The sequence below is a fragment of the Pseudorasbora parva genome, chromosome 25, assembly GCF_024679245.1.
Source record: "Pseudorasbora parva isolate DD20220531a chromosome 25, ASM2467924v1, whole genome shotgun sequence".
NCBI lineage: Eukaryota > Metazoa > Chordata > Actinopteri > Cypriniformes > Gobionidae > Pseudorasbora > Pseudorasbora parva.
In genome coordinates this window covers 15,885,249-15,899,554 of record NC_090196.1, presented here as the reverse complement: position 1 = coordinate 15,899,554, position 14,306 = coordinate 15,885,249, and the positions used below count along the sequence as shown (strand labels likewise).

The window sequence follows — 14,306 nt, the reverse complement described above, 5'->3', positions numbered from 1 at the left end:
GTTAGAAAAATAAATAAATGTAAGGAAGATTGCCTGTTTAAAGCTAATCTGCTAGCAGATTAGCACTGCATGCTAACTAGCCAGAAATGTACCCTTGTGTAATAACTCTCAGAAATACTTTAGCCATTTAGTTACGAAACAGGAAAGATTAAGCATAAGACATTAGCGCAGTGCATCAGTACTGTTTTTAAAGGTTTAGACGCATGTGGAAAGAATCAGGATTTACCACAGTTTTCATGTTGTCAGGGCACACAACATTCATTTAAGGATGGTGTGATGAAAACCGTGTGTAAATCACAGATGTAAAATCAAGCCTTTCTCCTAGATCAAATGTGATGGGCCTATATGACATGCTAAAATGCTTTAAATGCTGTGGGATTTGAAAGTGGGCCACAGCCACCAACCCATTTTCTTTGCAGAAAGTGTTTCACACCTTTTCTTTCTGTAGTATGCAACCTTTGTTATTGACAGGAGTCCTAATTACCCATTTTACCCAAATTAAACAAGTTCACATAATGTGCTCATCTGTACTATTAGTGTGAGGACCATTTTTAAGTGTCAGACGTTCAAAAAAGTGTTTGTCTTGACTGACTGCTTCTCAGCATGCCCTAACAAAGCAGTAAAAAACAACAACAGTAATGAGGTTTACAGCTTGTTTCCTGTGTGGAATTGTGGGGGTTGGGGCGGGTGGGAGGGAGCGAACACGAGAGACAGACAGGGAGAGGTGTCATATCACTCTCATGAGAGACCTACTGTAATTACACAGGATGTTTTAGGTAAACATACGAGTGGTGCAGTTTCCATGCCAATTCTAATGTTTTCCTGACTTTTAATAGGCTTTCTTCTGATACATTCTGTGTCAGTGAATATTCCAAGCACAATGTCCCTTCCAATTAAATTCAAAATTTTCCAATATGATTTATGTTGACGCCATTGCTTAGACACTCATGACAAAAGACACCACATTACTATTATTTAAATTATTCATATATATACATTTTCTGAAGACTACAACAACCCCAAGTCTCCATGATATTCTAATCCTCAGATATGGCCTGATCCCTCCTTCCTTTTAAGTCTATGGGATTTTATTTTGTCCATTTTATTGTTTACGAGGTAAAAAAACAAGTCTGATTCACTCTACCTCATGTTGTTCCATTTCTTTCTTTTGTTAAACTTCTGTTGTTCTGAAAGGAGACATTTTGAAGACTGGACTGGTTGCTCTTTTCCAACAATAATAATGAATGAGGACTGGAGCTTTAACACTCAACAAGAACTGAAAAGTGGTGCAAAAGTAGTCTATACAACTGCAATATATTAAGTCTTTTAAAGACATATTTGCATGTAACCACCGCAATTGAGTCAGTGAGTTAAATTTGAGAACCAGGTCAGTCCAATTTGTGACCGAATCATTCAGATGGCTTGTTAAATAAATTAACTGATTTACTGAAAAATTATGACTCAAAAGAACAGTTTGTTTATAAATCAGGCATCGCTATACATCTTTCATGGAGCTCATGAAATGTCCATCTGTTCCTCACAAAACAATATTGTATGACTTAGAAAACCTGGAATAAAACACAAAAGAGAAATGAATTGCTTTTATAATATTATATTTTGTCACTGTGCTTAAAAGCCCTAGTCCTCTTTCACTTCCATTATATAAAACCAACAATATTCTTCCAAAATCCACTTCTTGTGTTCTGGGCAAGAAATAAAGTCATATAGTTTTGGAAGCAAGTACATTTATGGTTGAACTATACCTTGTTGATTTTTTAGTCCTTTTATTGTTTACCTGGTAAAAAACACAAGTCTTTTCACAACAAGTCACATGATTTGAAGTATAACTCATATTTGTAGCAGGACAAGCTACATGCCAAATTTCTTCAAATCCGTAAACCTTAAGTATGAGCAATTGGAATAGTAACTCAGGCCTAATGTATGCCCATTAATGAGTTAGTTTTACTCGAGTCATGAGAAGAAGGGGAAAAGGTCATATTCTTTAGATGTAATGTAGGTATTTTAATGACAGCTGTCTATTCCCAACCCTTGCCAAGGGGGCTGAACCATCCAGTACGAGCAGGTGTTCTACAATGACAATTCTGTGATACTTCTAAGGCATAGCCCTCTACGCATCATCCACCCGATTGGATGGGGGCTGGTGGATGAGGATCAGTCCAGCAGCCTGTCTCTGGGTCTTGGGAAAGAGAGAATTTGCCCCAGAAATCGTGAGGCCTCATGGATGGAACATCCTCAAAGTTGATCTGCAGGACCGACCTACCTCCCTTTCTTTTACACTCTCTCTATCTCTCTCTCTCTCTCTCTCTCTCTCTCTCTCTCTCTCTCTCTCTCTCTCTCTCTCTCTCTCTCTCTCTCTCTCTCTCTCTCTCTCTCTCTCTCTCTCTCTCTCTCTCTAACTTCAACACAGGGCTCACGTTTAGGGTAAACACTTCTTAGAAACTCTCCCTGAGGGTTACCACATTCCATGAATCTCCCTCTTCCAGTACTAGAAAGGGTGATGGGGAACAGTGAGCCATGAAATTGTATGTTCCAATCCCTTTCTACTCAGAGAACAAAGTTGGACAAAAGGTCATGCCCCCAAACAGGACACTCGGGTGAGTGAGGGGAAATCCCTCTGAAGAGGCTTCCTCTTGCTCACTAGCTTGGAATTGATGACTTGATGGCCAGTGAGTTGTGGGTGCCCTTAAATTCGTTACTTGTGTGACCCTGTTAGTTATTTAAGTAAACAAAACTATTGCCAGATTAGCTTTTTGCGGTAGGAGCCATTGGCTATTAAGTCACTTTGACCTGTCATCTGTCAGCACTGTGTCCGATTTAACTTTGTCTTGTGGAAAAAAAGAGGGGCTTCTTTCCTCAAAGCGAAGACTTATGTTAAAGTCCCTCTTTTGTCTTTTAGCAGTTGTCTCTTATGCTAACTCAAAGTTCAGTTGGGTTTGATGTGCCTTTTCAAAATGGGAGGAGAAAACTACTGTCTCTCGAATATTCTGCTATAGGGACATTTTATGCAAAAAACTATGCAAAAGTTTCTTGTGTCATTTACTCTTCCTTATGTTGTTCCAAATCTGCATGCGTCTTTCTTCTGGTAAACTTCCTTTGTTCTGAAAGGAGGCATTTTGAAGACTGGACTGGTTGCTCTTTTTCAGCAATTATAATGAATGTGGACTGGAGCTTTAACACTCAACAAGAACTGAAAAGTGGTGCAAAAGTAGTCTATACAACTTGCACTATTCAGTCTTTTGAAGAAATATGCTATATTTGCATGATGGACAGACCAAAATTTACATAGTTATTCACTAATAAACTTGCCTTTCCAGTGAGCTGGTGACCGCAGAAATTGAGTCAGTGAGTTAAACTCAATAGCAAGGTCAATCTACTTTGTGACCGAATCATTCAGGCAGCTTGTTAAATAAATTAACGTATTAACTGAAAAATGATGACTCAAAAGAACAGTTTGTTTATGAGTCAGACATTGCTACTTCTCTCATGGAGCTCATGAAATGTCCGTCTGTTCCTCACACTTTAGAAAACTTGGAATAAAGCACACAAGATCTAATTGATTACCTTTATAATATTATTTTGCAAAATGTTGTAAGGAACAACAAATCTGCTATATGGGTAATTCCCAAGAATTTCCAAGACAACTAGAGACAAAAATAGACATGTCTGCTGTCTGCTACTCATGAGACAGGCATATGGCATTACTACACATGTCTACATTGCACATGTTTACATCAACTAGCATATAGTGTCCTATAACTAACCTAAATTACTGTGAGGCAAACCTCATCTTAAACCACAGCCCATTACACATGCATTTTACAGTAACAAACTCTCCATTATACAACCATAAAGTAAATGAACACCAACAAGAGAATATAATTACCAAATATCTTTATCAGTCTCTGTAATGCTTGACGGACTCACAAGACAAAGACAGACTATCACTTCCAACTCTTTCCCCACCATTGATGGAACATTATGATATACCTTCTGAAAGAATTCTGAATCTCCTGATCAAAACACATGGAAAGAAGAGGCAAAAACAAGAAATATCATATGTAATAATTTGCATTTGTAAAATAACAATTATCAACATTAAACAGCAAATAAATCAAAACGGCCTAATGTTACTGAATGAGATGTAGACCCAGTACAAGCTACAGGACTGTGCAAGCATTAGGGGTGTTGATGGACATTAGGGGTGTAAGATGGAAAATTAGTTATTTCTGTCTTTTGGTTTGAAAAGCAAAGTCGGAGCAACATTACGGATTCTGACGTACCAGTAAAATACCAGTAAAATCCGGAGTGTTGATTGGCTTGGCTTAAGTCATCCGTTTTCTGCATTTATTCACAGGAATAAACTCTTTTAAGCCAATCACTTCACTGTATTGCGCATGAGATCGTATTACAGAGGAGAAAAAACTCAACATGTGGAGTGCGCATGAGAGCGGTTTCTGCGTGGAAAGTCACAATGAGTTTGGGGGTGGGGGGGGGGGGGTGCCGTTTTATGCATACTGAGTTTTTTACACTGATAAATACTTGGATTCCCATTCTAAACATGGACTTTACATGCCCTTTTTTCCAGATTCAGTTGTGAATGCCTAGGCTAAAACGGGGGTTTCATGGCACATTAATGTGCTTTTCTCTGCACTCAAAGGGCTTTAGTTATGGAAGGGGAAATCTCCTCAACCACCACCAATGTACAGCCTCCACTTGGATGATGCGGCAGCAGCTATATTCCACCAGAACACCCACAACACATCATCATTTAGGTGGAGAGGAGATGGAGTGATGAAGCCAATCCATATGTGGATGATTAGGACGCCACAATGATGGACAGAGGCCAATTGGCAAATTTAGCCAGGATGCCAGGGTTGCACCCCTACAATTTTTTCGAAGGAAATCATGGGATTTGTAATGACCAGAGACTTGGTTTAGGTCAGGGCTCCTCCCCGTCACTATACTGGGGTGTTAGGACCCACACAGACCACAGGGTGAGCACCCCCTGCTGGCCTCACTAACACCTCATCCAAGAGCAACCTAATTTTCCCAGGAGGTCTCCCATCCAGGTACTGACCAGGCTCAATCCTGTTTAGCTAGTGGCTAATCATTCTTGGGTGATGGTTTAAGAGTGAAGACTAGGATTATTGTGTATAACAAGCATGGATGGTCAATATTTGTTTTGCCTAAGCCAAAAGATGTTGTCAGCTACTCAGCACTTACCAAATTAGGCTTTGTCGTTGGATATCAGAAGCTTAATTATTGTCAACATAGCATATCAAAGTCCCATAAATATTACAGAACTGTAATCCAATTGAAGTACGATACCTTGAAACATTGTATATGCCATAAGCAAATCATCAATTAGAATGTTTCTAGTTGTGCCAAGGATCCTATTTGCTAAATGGAAACGAATGTGGGTCAGTGTGTTGAGTATGTAAACCACATAGCTCAGCTCGAATTCAGGATGATTTGTGGTGAGCCTCTGCGCCACTTGGCAGATTACACTGCATGTTAACAGAACAAATCTGAAATGCAGTCTTGTGCTTTATTTCACCCACATGCTCGTGTTTACTCACCCATTTTATATTTTGGTGCTTGTTATGTCCCACCATTTTCAACAAAGACGTGCCCTGCAACTGAACTTTAAAGGTTGATGTGAAAAGATTGCGACTGCATAAAAGCGCACGTAATTGTGGGTCCGCTGGAAAACCAAAGACGCAAAACAAATATGCCTGCTGTCATGATGGATGCAGGAGGGTTATTATCTAGTTCTCAACAGAACATTTTGGGTGGAGAAGACACTCAAGACAATTGTTGTTTATCGTTGGAGCACCAGCACCGACTCGTCAAGCAACAGTTGAGATGGAACGATAAGGAACGAGGGACATGAAAAAAAAAAAAAATAATAAAATGAAAAGATCTTTAGTCTGATGAGGACTGAACCTTCATCACATTTCATTGTTGCCAATATTGTTCTTGGTTTTACATATTAGTATTTGAAGATGATAGGGCTAGGTAAAAAAAAAAAAAAATCATGAATGTTGTCACAAATTGAATGTTACACAACAAAAAATATACAGTAAAATAATAACAAAAAAAAAACGTTCTATTCAGTCATCCTCATGGGCTGCATACATTTCAGAGAGTGTAGCAATATCAGTCTAGAAAATCACAACTTTTCATTTTCCGTCGGTCTTAGTACACAATGTAACTATACACATCACAACATGTAAATAGTAAAATGTTGACGTTATTTTGTCACTTATTGAGTAGTAGGCTAGATAGTCTTTGTGCTAAGCTAGGCTAGCGGTGGGTGTTATGGCACACACAGAGATGAGAATGGTTTGTATAGCCTTATCTAACTCTGGGGGATACAGAGAATAAGTTCAAGTCCCAAAAAGTTGGCGTGTTCCCTTAATGTTAATTCTGATAGAAAGGTGTCAGAATACACAGTGCATCACAGTTTGTTGCGTATGGAGCTGCATAGCCGCAGATTGCTGACCCCTGTCCACCGCAGAAAGTGCCAACAGTGGGCACGTGAGCATCAGAACTGGACTACAGAGCAATGGAAGAAGGTGGCCTGGTCTGATGAATCACGTTTTCTTTTACAGCACGTGGATGGTCGAGCGTGGTTTACCTGGGGAACACATGGCACCAGGATACACTATGGGAAGAAGGCAAGACCATGTACACTCTTTCATGGAAATGGTATTCCCTGGTGGCTGTTGCCTCTTTCAGCAGGATAATGCATCCTGCCACAAAGAAAAAATGGTTCAGGAATGGTTCGAGGAGCACAGAAATGAGTTTGAGGTGTTGACTTGGCCTCTGAATTCCCCAGATCTCAATCCAATCGAGCATCTGTGGGATGTGCTGAACAAACAAGTCCAATCCATGGAGGCACCACCCTGCAACTCACAGGACTTACATAGGAATATGAACAGTTTCTCTTTGGTGAATCATAAATATACAGTGTGACTAGGACACCTCTTTATAGAAAATCAAAAGCGTGAGGTGTGGACTCCCCAATTTATGAACAAATGACTCTTATTAATCAGTTCTTTTAAGTGACTCGACATTACAAATGAAATATACTCAAATGAAATGGATTCAAATCAAAATATTAAAATTGAGAGCTTGTGAATCAGAATTTAACCGAAACAGGAAATGTGTATCGATATCCAGTCAGATAAAACACACTCATCCGATACAGAGGTGGATCAAAGGCGAATGTAACCGTGCAGTGAAAAACACTGTGCAGCAACTAGGGACATTCATAAAACATGTCCATCTTTAAAGCTGAGTCTTTGATTCTGCATTTCAAAAATAACAGCCAGCACAAACACGAGTTCAAGACTATTTCATCCAAGCCATGGATTGGATTCAGCCTATTAGCATCTGTTTAATCTTGCTGATGATAGCTGTCTTGCCTTGTATTTATGGGACCTTATCTGTGGATGTATTATCTGAAGCACAGATGGTGTGTGTGGGGAGGGGGGGTCACAACAAATGGGAAGAAAATGTCGTAATTGGCTATGCTTCAGCAGAGTGGATAGAATATACCTGCTCAAGTTGACTATGGGCAAAGGCTAAGTGAGATTAGTGTGTGCCATGTGGTATCTGTAGAAAGGAGACCCTATAGATGAATGTTTTAGCCTTTAAATGAACCCTAATGCTTTCATTCACATTATCTAAAAAATATATATTCACACAAAATAACACCTTGGGATTTTGTTGTGTCCATATGGACGGCCAAAGGCTCTCCCTGTTCACAAATATTTGACCCACTTTTACAATGTCCTGAACATTGTGCTTTTCAGAAGAAACTAGTAGAGAACAAGCAGCTGCATATTTTAGAAAGAGGAATTCCCAGTGACAACATTTGCCCAGTATTTACGCAGTGTTTAGTTTCTATGCAGCATAAAAAGGAACAAGAATTTCCAAATAACATTCTGTATATCATCATTACTCTGCAACTTCATCTTTTACTCTAAATTGTATATAGTTAATATATGTTGTGCATTAATACTTGGGGTTAGTTATCTGAATGAACCTGGGATGCGCCAATTTTAGAATCCAAGCACGTTTTTGAAAATAATACCATTATTAGCTCCATGTAAACAATAAAAACATGAATTTGTCATGCACGTGTATTGCGTTCAGTCTACAGGTGTGTAGTTTCTTTACAAAGTGACATCGCCACCTACTGGCCGTTTTAATACAGCTAATACAGCGTTTTAGCATTTTTGTGGATTTGTGTTAAGGATTCGACTGTATGCGGAAAAAAACAAAAACATTTCCGCCGGGACTTTTTACTGAGCCGAGTCGAAGTACTCTCAGAAGTGCTATTCCGCAATACTTTATAGTTCTCCTTTTTAATCCGCTTAGAAAAGTGCCACGTTTTATTTTATGTCACCATACTTGATCGTTCAACTATTCATGTAACTGTATTTAAATAGGGGAAACGTGGAGGTGTTTGGTCGCTTTTAACTTGATCTCTGTTTGGTACCATAGTGAATGAACTGGGCTTAGTGGGCTAAGCTAAATGCTGTCAAAATGTCACCGCGCATCAGAGCGATTAAGTGCACGCACTGAGACGAGAGAGGTACGTATCAACTCGTTTTAGTTATCCCTTTAAATTATTTTACAACACCAGTCAAAAATCATTTATACTCTTCTTCTTCTACTTCCTCAGTCGTGCGAGCAGTGGAGTTCTGTTGACAACTATGCATTGCTCTGTTGCTCTAATTGGTTGTAGGTCTATCCAATTGAGGTCTTTACTGGTTCGGTTGAAACACGACCCATAATCACAGCCTAATGGAGCAGTATTAGACTCATATTCTGATTAAAATTGAGTATGAAAATGATGATAATAGTATGATGATAATAACCCTGCTCAGTACCCATAATCAGATAGATATTTTGATGTTATGGCAATATTAATATTCTATACAATTGTGTCTAAATTTTGTATTTAAGCATCACAAGATTGTGTAGTAAAAAATTATTTTCATCTTATTTTGAGATTTGCAGTTAAATATAACATGTTAGATGTAACATTGATTTTAAAGATAAGGTTTAGCTTGAGCATTATATTACGAGAAAGTTAGTTAGTTTAAAATAAGTATGCAAAATTAATTATGTAGTATTGAACAATACCAATAGATAAATAAAAATCTATTCTTGCCGATAATATGATATGCCGATAATCAATATGGAGCCTATATAATGTATATATAATATTACTTTCAATCAAAATAATGATTTTCAGATGTAGATGACAAAAAGAAATCCCATAGACTTGCATTCAAGAAGAGACCTGAGCCATGTCTAGAATCTCTGAGTGGGCTCTTTTAACTAGGGCCAGTACATAACACCAGAAACTCCCTAGCAACATGCTGAAAAAAAATAATAATAATAATTCAGTCACACGAAACACCTTAGCAACACCCTGGCAACCACCTGCAACTTCCCAGCATCACGTTGCAAGTTCTGAACATTAAATACCATTGTAATTTCTAAAAAATGTCCAAATTTCTACAGACTTCTTGTGGAGCACAATTTTCTAATACTCATGTGTAAGGACGGGAACTGAAAGTGTTCAGTTTCCATGGGAAAACAAAAAGCAATCTAAGCAGTAAAACAAGTGACATAACTAGCACTGCACATCTATAAGAGATAGCAGCCGTTTCAGTGATCAATAGTTTCAAACATCATTAAAACCTTACAATGGTTTGCTTTTTTATCCAACACATTCAACCTTTGATATGACAAAACATTGCTCAGCTACGATCCCGAGTATCTAATAGCAGTACAAAACACCCTCTTGGGTAATAAAATGTGAGGCCCATAGGCAGGGACTCTGCTTTTTAATGACTGAAAATGGTTTATCATTGAGTTGTCAATCCTGTTCTACTATCTGTCTGGGTCTGCTTCAGAGGGACGTGTCCTTCCGCAGGGGCTGCTGTCTCACTGGTAATTGTAAGTGGGTGTGTTTGGGGTTGTGCTGTAATTTGCATGGTGCCTGCTGTCTGGGTGAGGCTCTGACTGAACTGACTGAACCGAGGCCCAGTGATGTTGGTCTTATGCACGGGTCTTGTAATTGCTGGTTTGCTAGAAAAGGACCAAGATAGGATGTAGGTAGATGTAGGGTTGTGATGAACTGGAGGATCTCCTCCACTTAAGCTTCTAAAAGTCGAAAAGATAAAACGGTAACATTAAAAGTTTTGTGATGATATATAAATCTAAATAAAAGTGATACAGGACAACTTTATTGATGTACCCCCTGAAAAAGATTGCAATCTAATAAGACCTTTTATAAAGATAACTATGTAAATGTACTGGCATTTGAAATGTTTCGCCAATCACAATTACATATTATGGTCTGTACCGACCCGGATCTACATCTAACATGGGTGGATCTCCGCCTGTCACGATAATATTAAACTCTTCTGATATTAGAGTAGCAATTGCAGAAGGATAAAATAAAGCAGATTTTGTTTCCTTTTGGAGCTTGAAAGGGTTCAGTTTGAGCAGATGTTTTATACCATCATCACTGTCCTCGTCAGACTTCATTTCCCACTGCATTTAGCATTGGGCTACTTTGCTAACATTTCTAACATACTCAAAATTATCATTTTCAACGTTTTCAAAATCAATATTTTGATCGCTGACAGCTTCTTCACCGGATCCACCATCAAGTGACAGTGACACTAATATTTGATTGTCCATTTCTTGCTCTGCAGTAAATCACTGAGCCATTTCAAGTTTTGCTGATGATACTACCTATTCTTTTGTTTTCTGACTGCGGTAACTATAAGTGAGTTAGTTCATCACTGTGAATCAGACATTGCCACCTTGTGGAATAAAGGTCAATTAAACGTATTAATTTATCAAATATTCAATTATTGTCATGCAGAAAAAGTATACTTACACTGTTACACACCTTGGGTCGTTAGCGACCCTATATAATTTTTTACAAAAAGATTATGGGAAAACAGGCATTCTTTTAGCACTTGTTATATTGTCTAGAATTAATTGATTGAGGAATACTAAGAATGTTGATGTTCTAATTTTAAAAAAATAATGAGGAGGAGGGTAGTGAGTGACGTTCAGCCAGGCCAGGCTGACATTAGCCTGAGAAGCCAGATCCACATCAAAATGTTTTGTCTGGAAACTCACCATTGGCCGGGGGTCAATCCGAGGGGTGGGATAAACGGTTGTCTTTCAAACTCCCTCTGCACGGCGTGCACGCAATTGGATTGCGCTACAACCAACCACAGCAATGAAGGTGAAGCAGAGCTAGTTGATAGATTAAACTTCGGCCGTATCCGGTCGGCAAAACTCTGAACACATCTTCCCTTCTTAAGAATGACTTCAGTGCCGTTCTTTGATCTTTTCTCAGAGAAAAGCTTAACTCCAAGTCTTCCAGAGTCGTGGTCAAAGCTGATTCGAAAGACCGCCGTTCGCCAGTTTCTGTGTTTACTAGAAGCACGCAAGCGCAACTCGGCCGTCATTATGTTAAGCCCCACCCACCGACTCTATACACAATGTGATTGGCCTGACCCGAGTTTGGTTTTTACTGCTCAGAAGTGTATTGAGAGTTGCTAGATGACACTCGCGGCAGTTTAGATTTGCTGCCGCTAGGGTGCGTCTAGATTTCTAGGCTAGGCTGACCAACCAATAGTGTGAGTTTGGAGGCACAGCTATTTTTGACGCCCAATGGCAGTCAGGAAACTTTGGCAGTTTGAAAACAGTCTTTATTTTGCAATGCCTTTGAAGATGCTAGTAGTGGCAAACAAACACACACTTGCAGACGCAGAGTATTCACTCTTCTAACTTCCTTTTGAAGTTAAATTAAAAATATCTAGAGGAGTTGTTTGTGACTGAATAGGTTTGTCTGCATGCAGTTCACACAGGGGAGCTCGGTCAGGTTTGTCTCTATGCATCAACACCCCCATCTCCCCACAGACTACAACACTGAGCCCAGCAATTGAAAGATCCACCTCCCTCCTCTGTCTGTCTCTTTCTCCCTCCTCTGTCTGTCTCTTTCTCCCTCCTCCTTTCTGTCTGCTATCCCCTTTCTCTGGGGCCAGGCCAAGATCCCTCTGCACCTACCCGTTAAAGTCCAGCAGAAGCTGGTGAAAGGTGATCACGTCAGCTTTACTATGCTTTTAAAAACATTGTTATATTAAGCTAATGTATGATCAGTGGTTGCTCTAATAATGTAACCACTAACCAGATAGACACTACGCATCGCTGCAAATGCAGGGCATGTTACTACATAACTGCAAACTGCATGTGGCATGATGGTTAAAGAGTTTCCTGAAAACAACAGGTGGGGATGTGAATCAGGCTGCTTCAGTATATAAAGATCAAGAGCAATGATAAAATAGGCTTACAAAATCACATGGGGATTTCTAGTATCAGGTGTGGATTTAAACTGTGGCTTTCACCTGAAGAGAGACATGAAGAAAAATGTACCTGTGTGAATTTGGAAAGAAATTTGGTTTGTTATACTGATATTTAAACTCTGGCCAATATATATTTCTACATACATTTAAGCTAAAATGGTAAACTAAAATAATTGTACATGCCACAAGTGAATTTATGCATCACAACATTATAATGTACAGTATAAATATTAGGCCTACATTTAAAGGGTTACTTCAGCGATTAGCATATGGCTTTGTATCAGTAGAAACCCTGGAGTATATTCAAATTATTGTGCTTTCCCCCCTCATATCTCCCTGAGACAAGAGATTTATGCATTTTATTTCTGGAAAAATTCCTCCTATGATGCAAATTGACGATTTTTGCATCATAGGAGGAATGTTTGCCCAAATGCTAAAGACTACAGCCAGCAGAGGGAGCTATTTCCGCATGTTTTGAACTCGCGCATGTGGGATGGGAGATTACACTCAGCTGGAAGCTACAGGCACTCATTTAAACGGAGCTATGGTGTGCAATGTAAGTCTTTTAACTTCTCAAATTAATTTCTATGAAAGTTAAGCTTGTAAAGGCATGAACTGAAACGCGCCAGACTGAACACGCGTTGTGAATGTATGCCGCGAGTGTAGTCGCGATTACCTCAGCTCTCATCACTCCTGCAGTCAGTGCTCAGTGCTGTGATACTCGCGCGGCGACTCACTCATTATATTGAACAGACTTTAACAGTGTTACTATATGATTGGTGTATAAAGATTGCCTTTAAGTTAGATGACAGCAAAGGTAACCTTAATATTTATGAAATGAGCATGAACATTTCAACATCCAATATCAACCAATAACGATATATATATAACAAATATCTCACATATATAATCCCTATAAAAGGAAGCAATTCAGGAGGTTCAAATCACCTTTAGGGTGCACGAATTGTTTACAGTACTGTAATGTAGGCTAGTCATCATTAGATAGTACATTACCTAACAAAATTTATATAAAATCCATTTTGACTGTGACATGTATTCAGTCTGTGTGTTATAAGATGACACCACTATAAGTTTTGTGCCAGTTCTAACAGTGCAACATTAAGATATTAATGATACAGAAATATGCTTACTATAGCCTCCAGTCATTCTGATTTCCTCAACTATTCTTATTATGACTGAAATGATAGTTGACCTGGTTTCTGCCTAGCAGGTTTAATGACTAAACTACCTTGAGTTTAAGCAACTTTCGTTTAATATGTCATTCCCACACGCATGTGACCATGAGAGATTTCTGTTAAGTAGGCTAATACTCTTGAAATGAGAAAATTAGGATAACCACTTCCTGTTAAGCCCTCTGGTTTAATCAATGCTTCACATAAGACATTTGTGCAGTCGTTCCCACATCCGACCTAGACAGTCATATGATGCACGATAGATATGTTTTATAACGATGTTTTTTTGGAGTGTGAATGCGTTGCTGCGCGTTCGGCTATCATCGCGTGTCTAGCAGAGCAGTCTAGCACAATTTGGTGACGCAAGGGAGCTATTAATATCACAGGAACGGGATGTACTCACTTGCAGCGGGTCACTTGAGGACAAACAGTGAACAATATTTCTGCAGCGCTGCAGCTTTTGGCAAGGCTGCAAGAAATAATGCGATATTTACGTTTTCTTGCAGGAATAACTCGTTTTATGGTGTAAGAGAACACACTGGGCTTGGGGAAAGAGAGTTGAACGCCACAGCCCCAGAGCCTCGCCCACTTTTGAACCCGTTGACTCGCTGCACTCAGATCAAAACAACCATGTGCACTCAACGGGGGAGGGTTTTGTTTTCTGTCTGAGGGGTAGAAT

The 14,306-nt window shown here is 39.2% G+C and overlaps 1 protein-coding gene across 1 annotated transcript in view; it reads right to left on the bottom strand.

The window, feature by feature from the left end:
- Nucleotides 1–14,073, bottom strand: part of LOC137065185 (transient receptor potential cation channel subfamily M member 1) — a 46,335-nt gene extending 32,262 nt beyond the window's left edge. The window contains exon 1 of the mRNA XM_067436771.1: nucleotides 14,031–14,073. The gene's annotated coding sequence lies outside the window, so the exon portion shown is untranslated. The remainder of the gene's footprint in view (nucleotides 1–14,030) is intronic.
- Nucleotides 14,074–14,306: the final 233 nt, after the last annotated feature.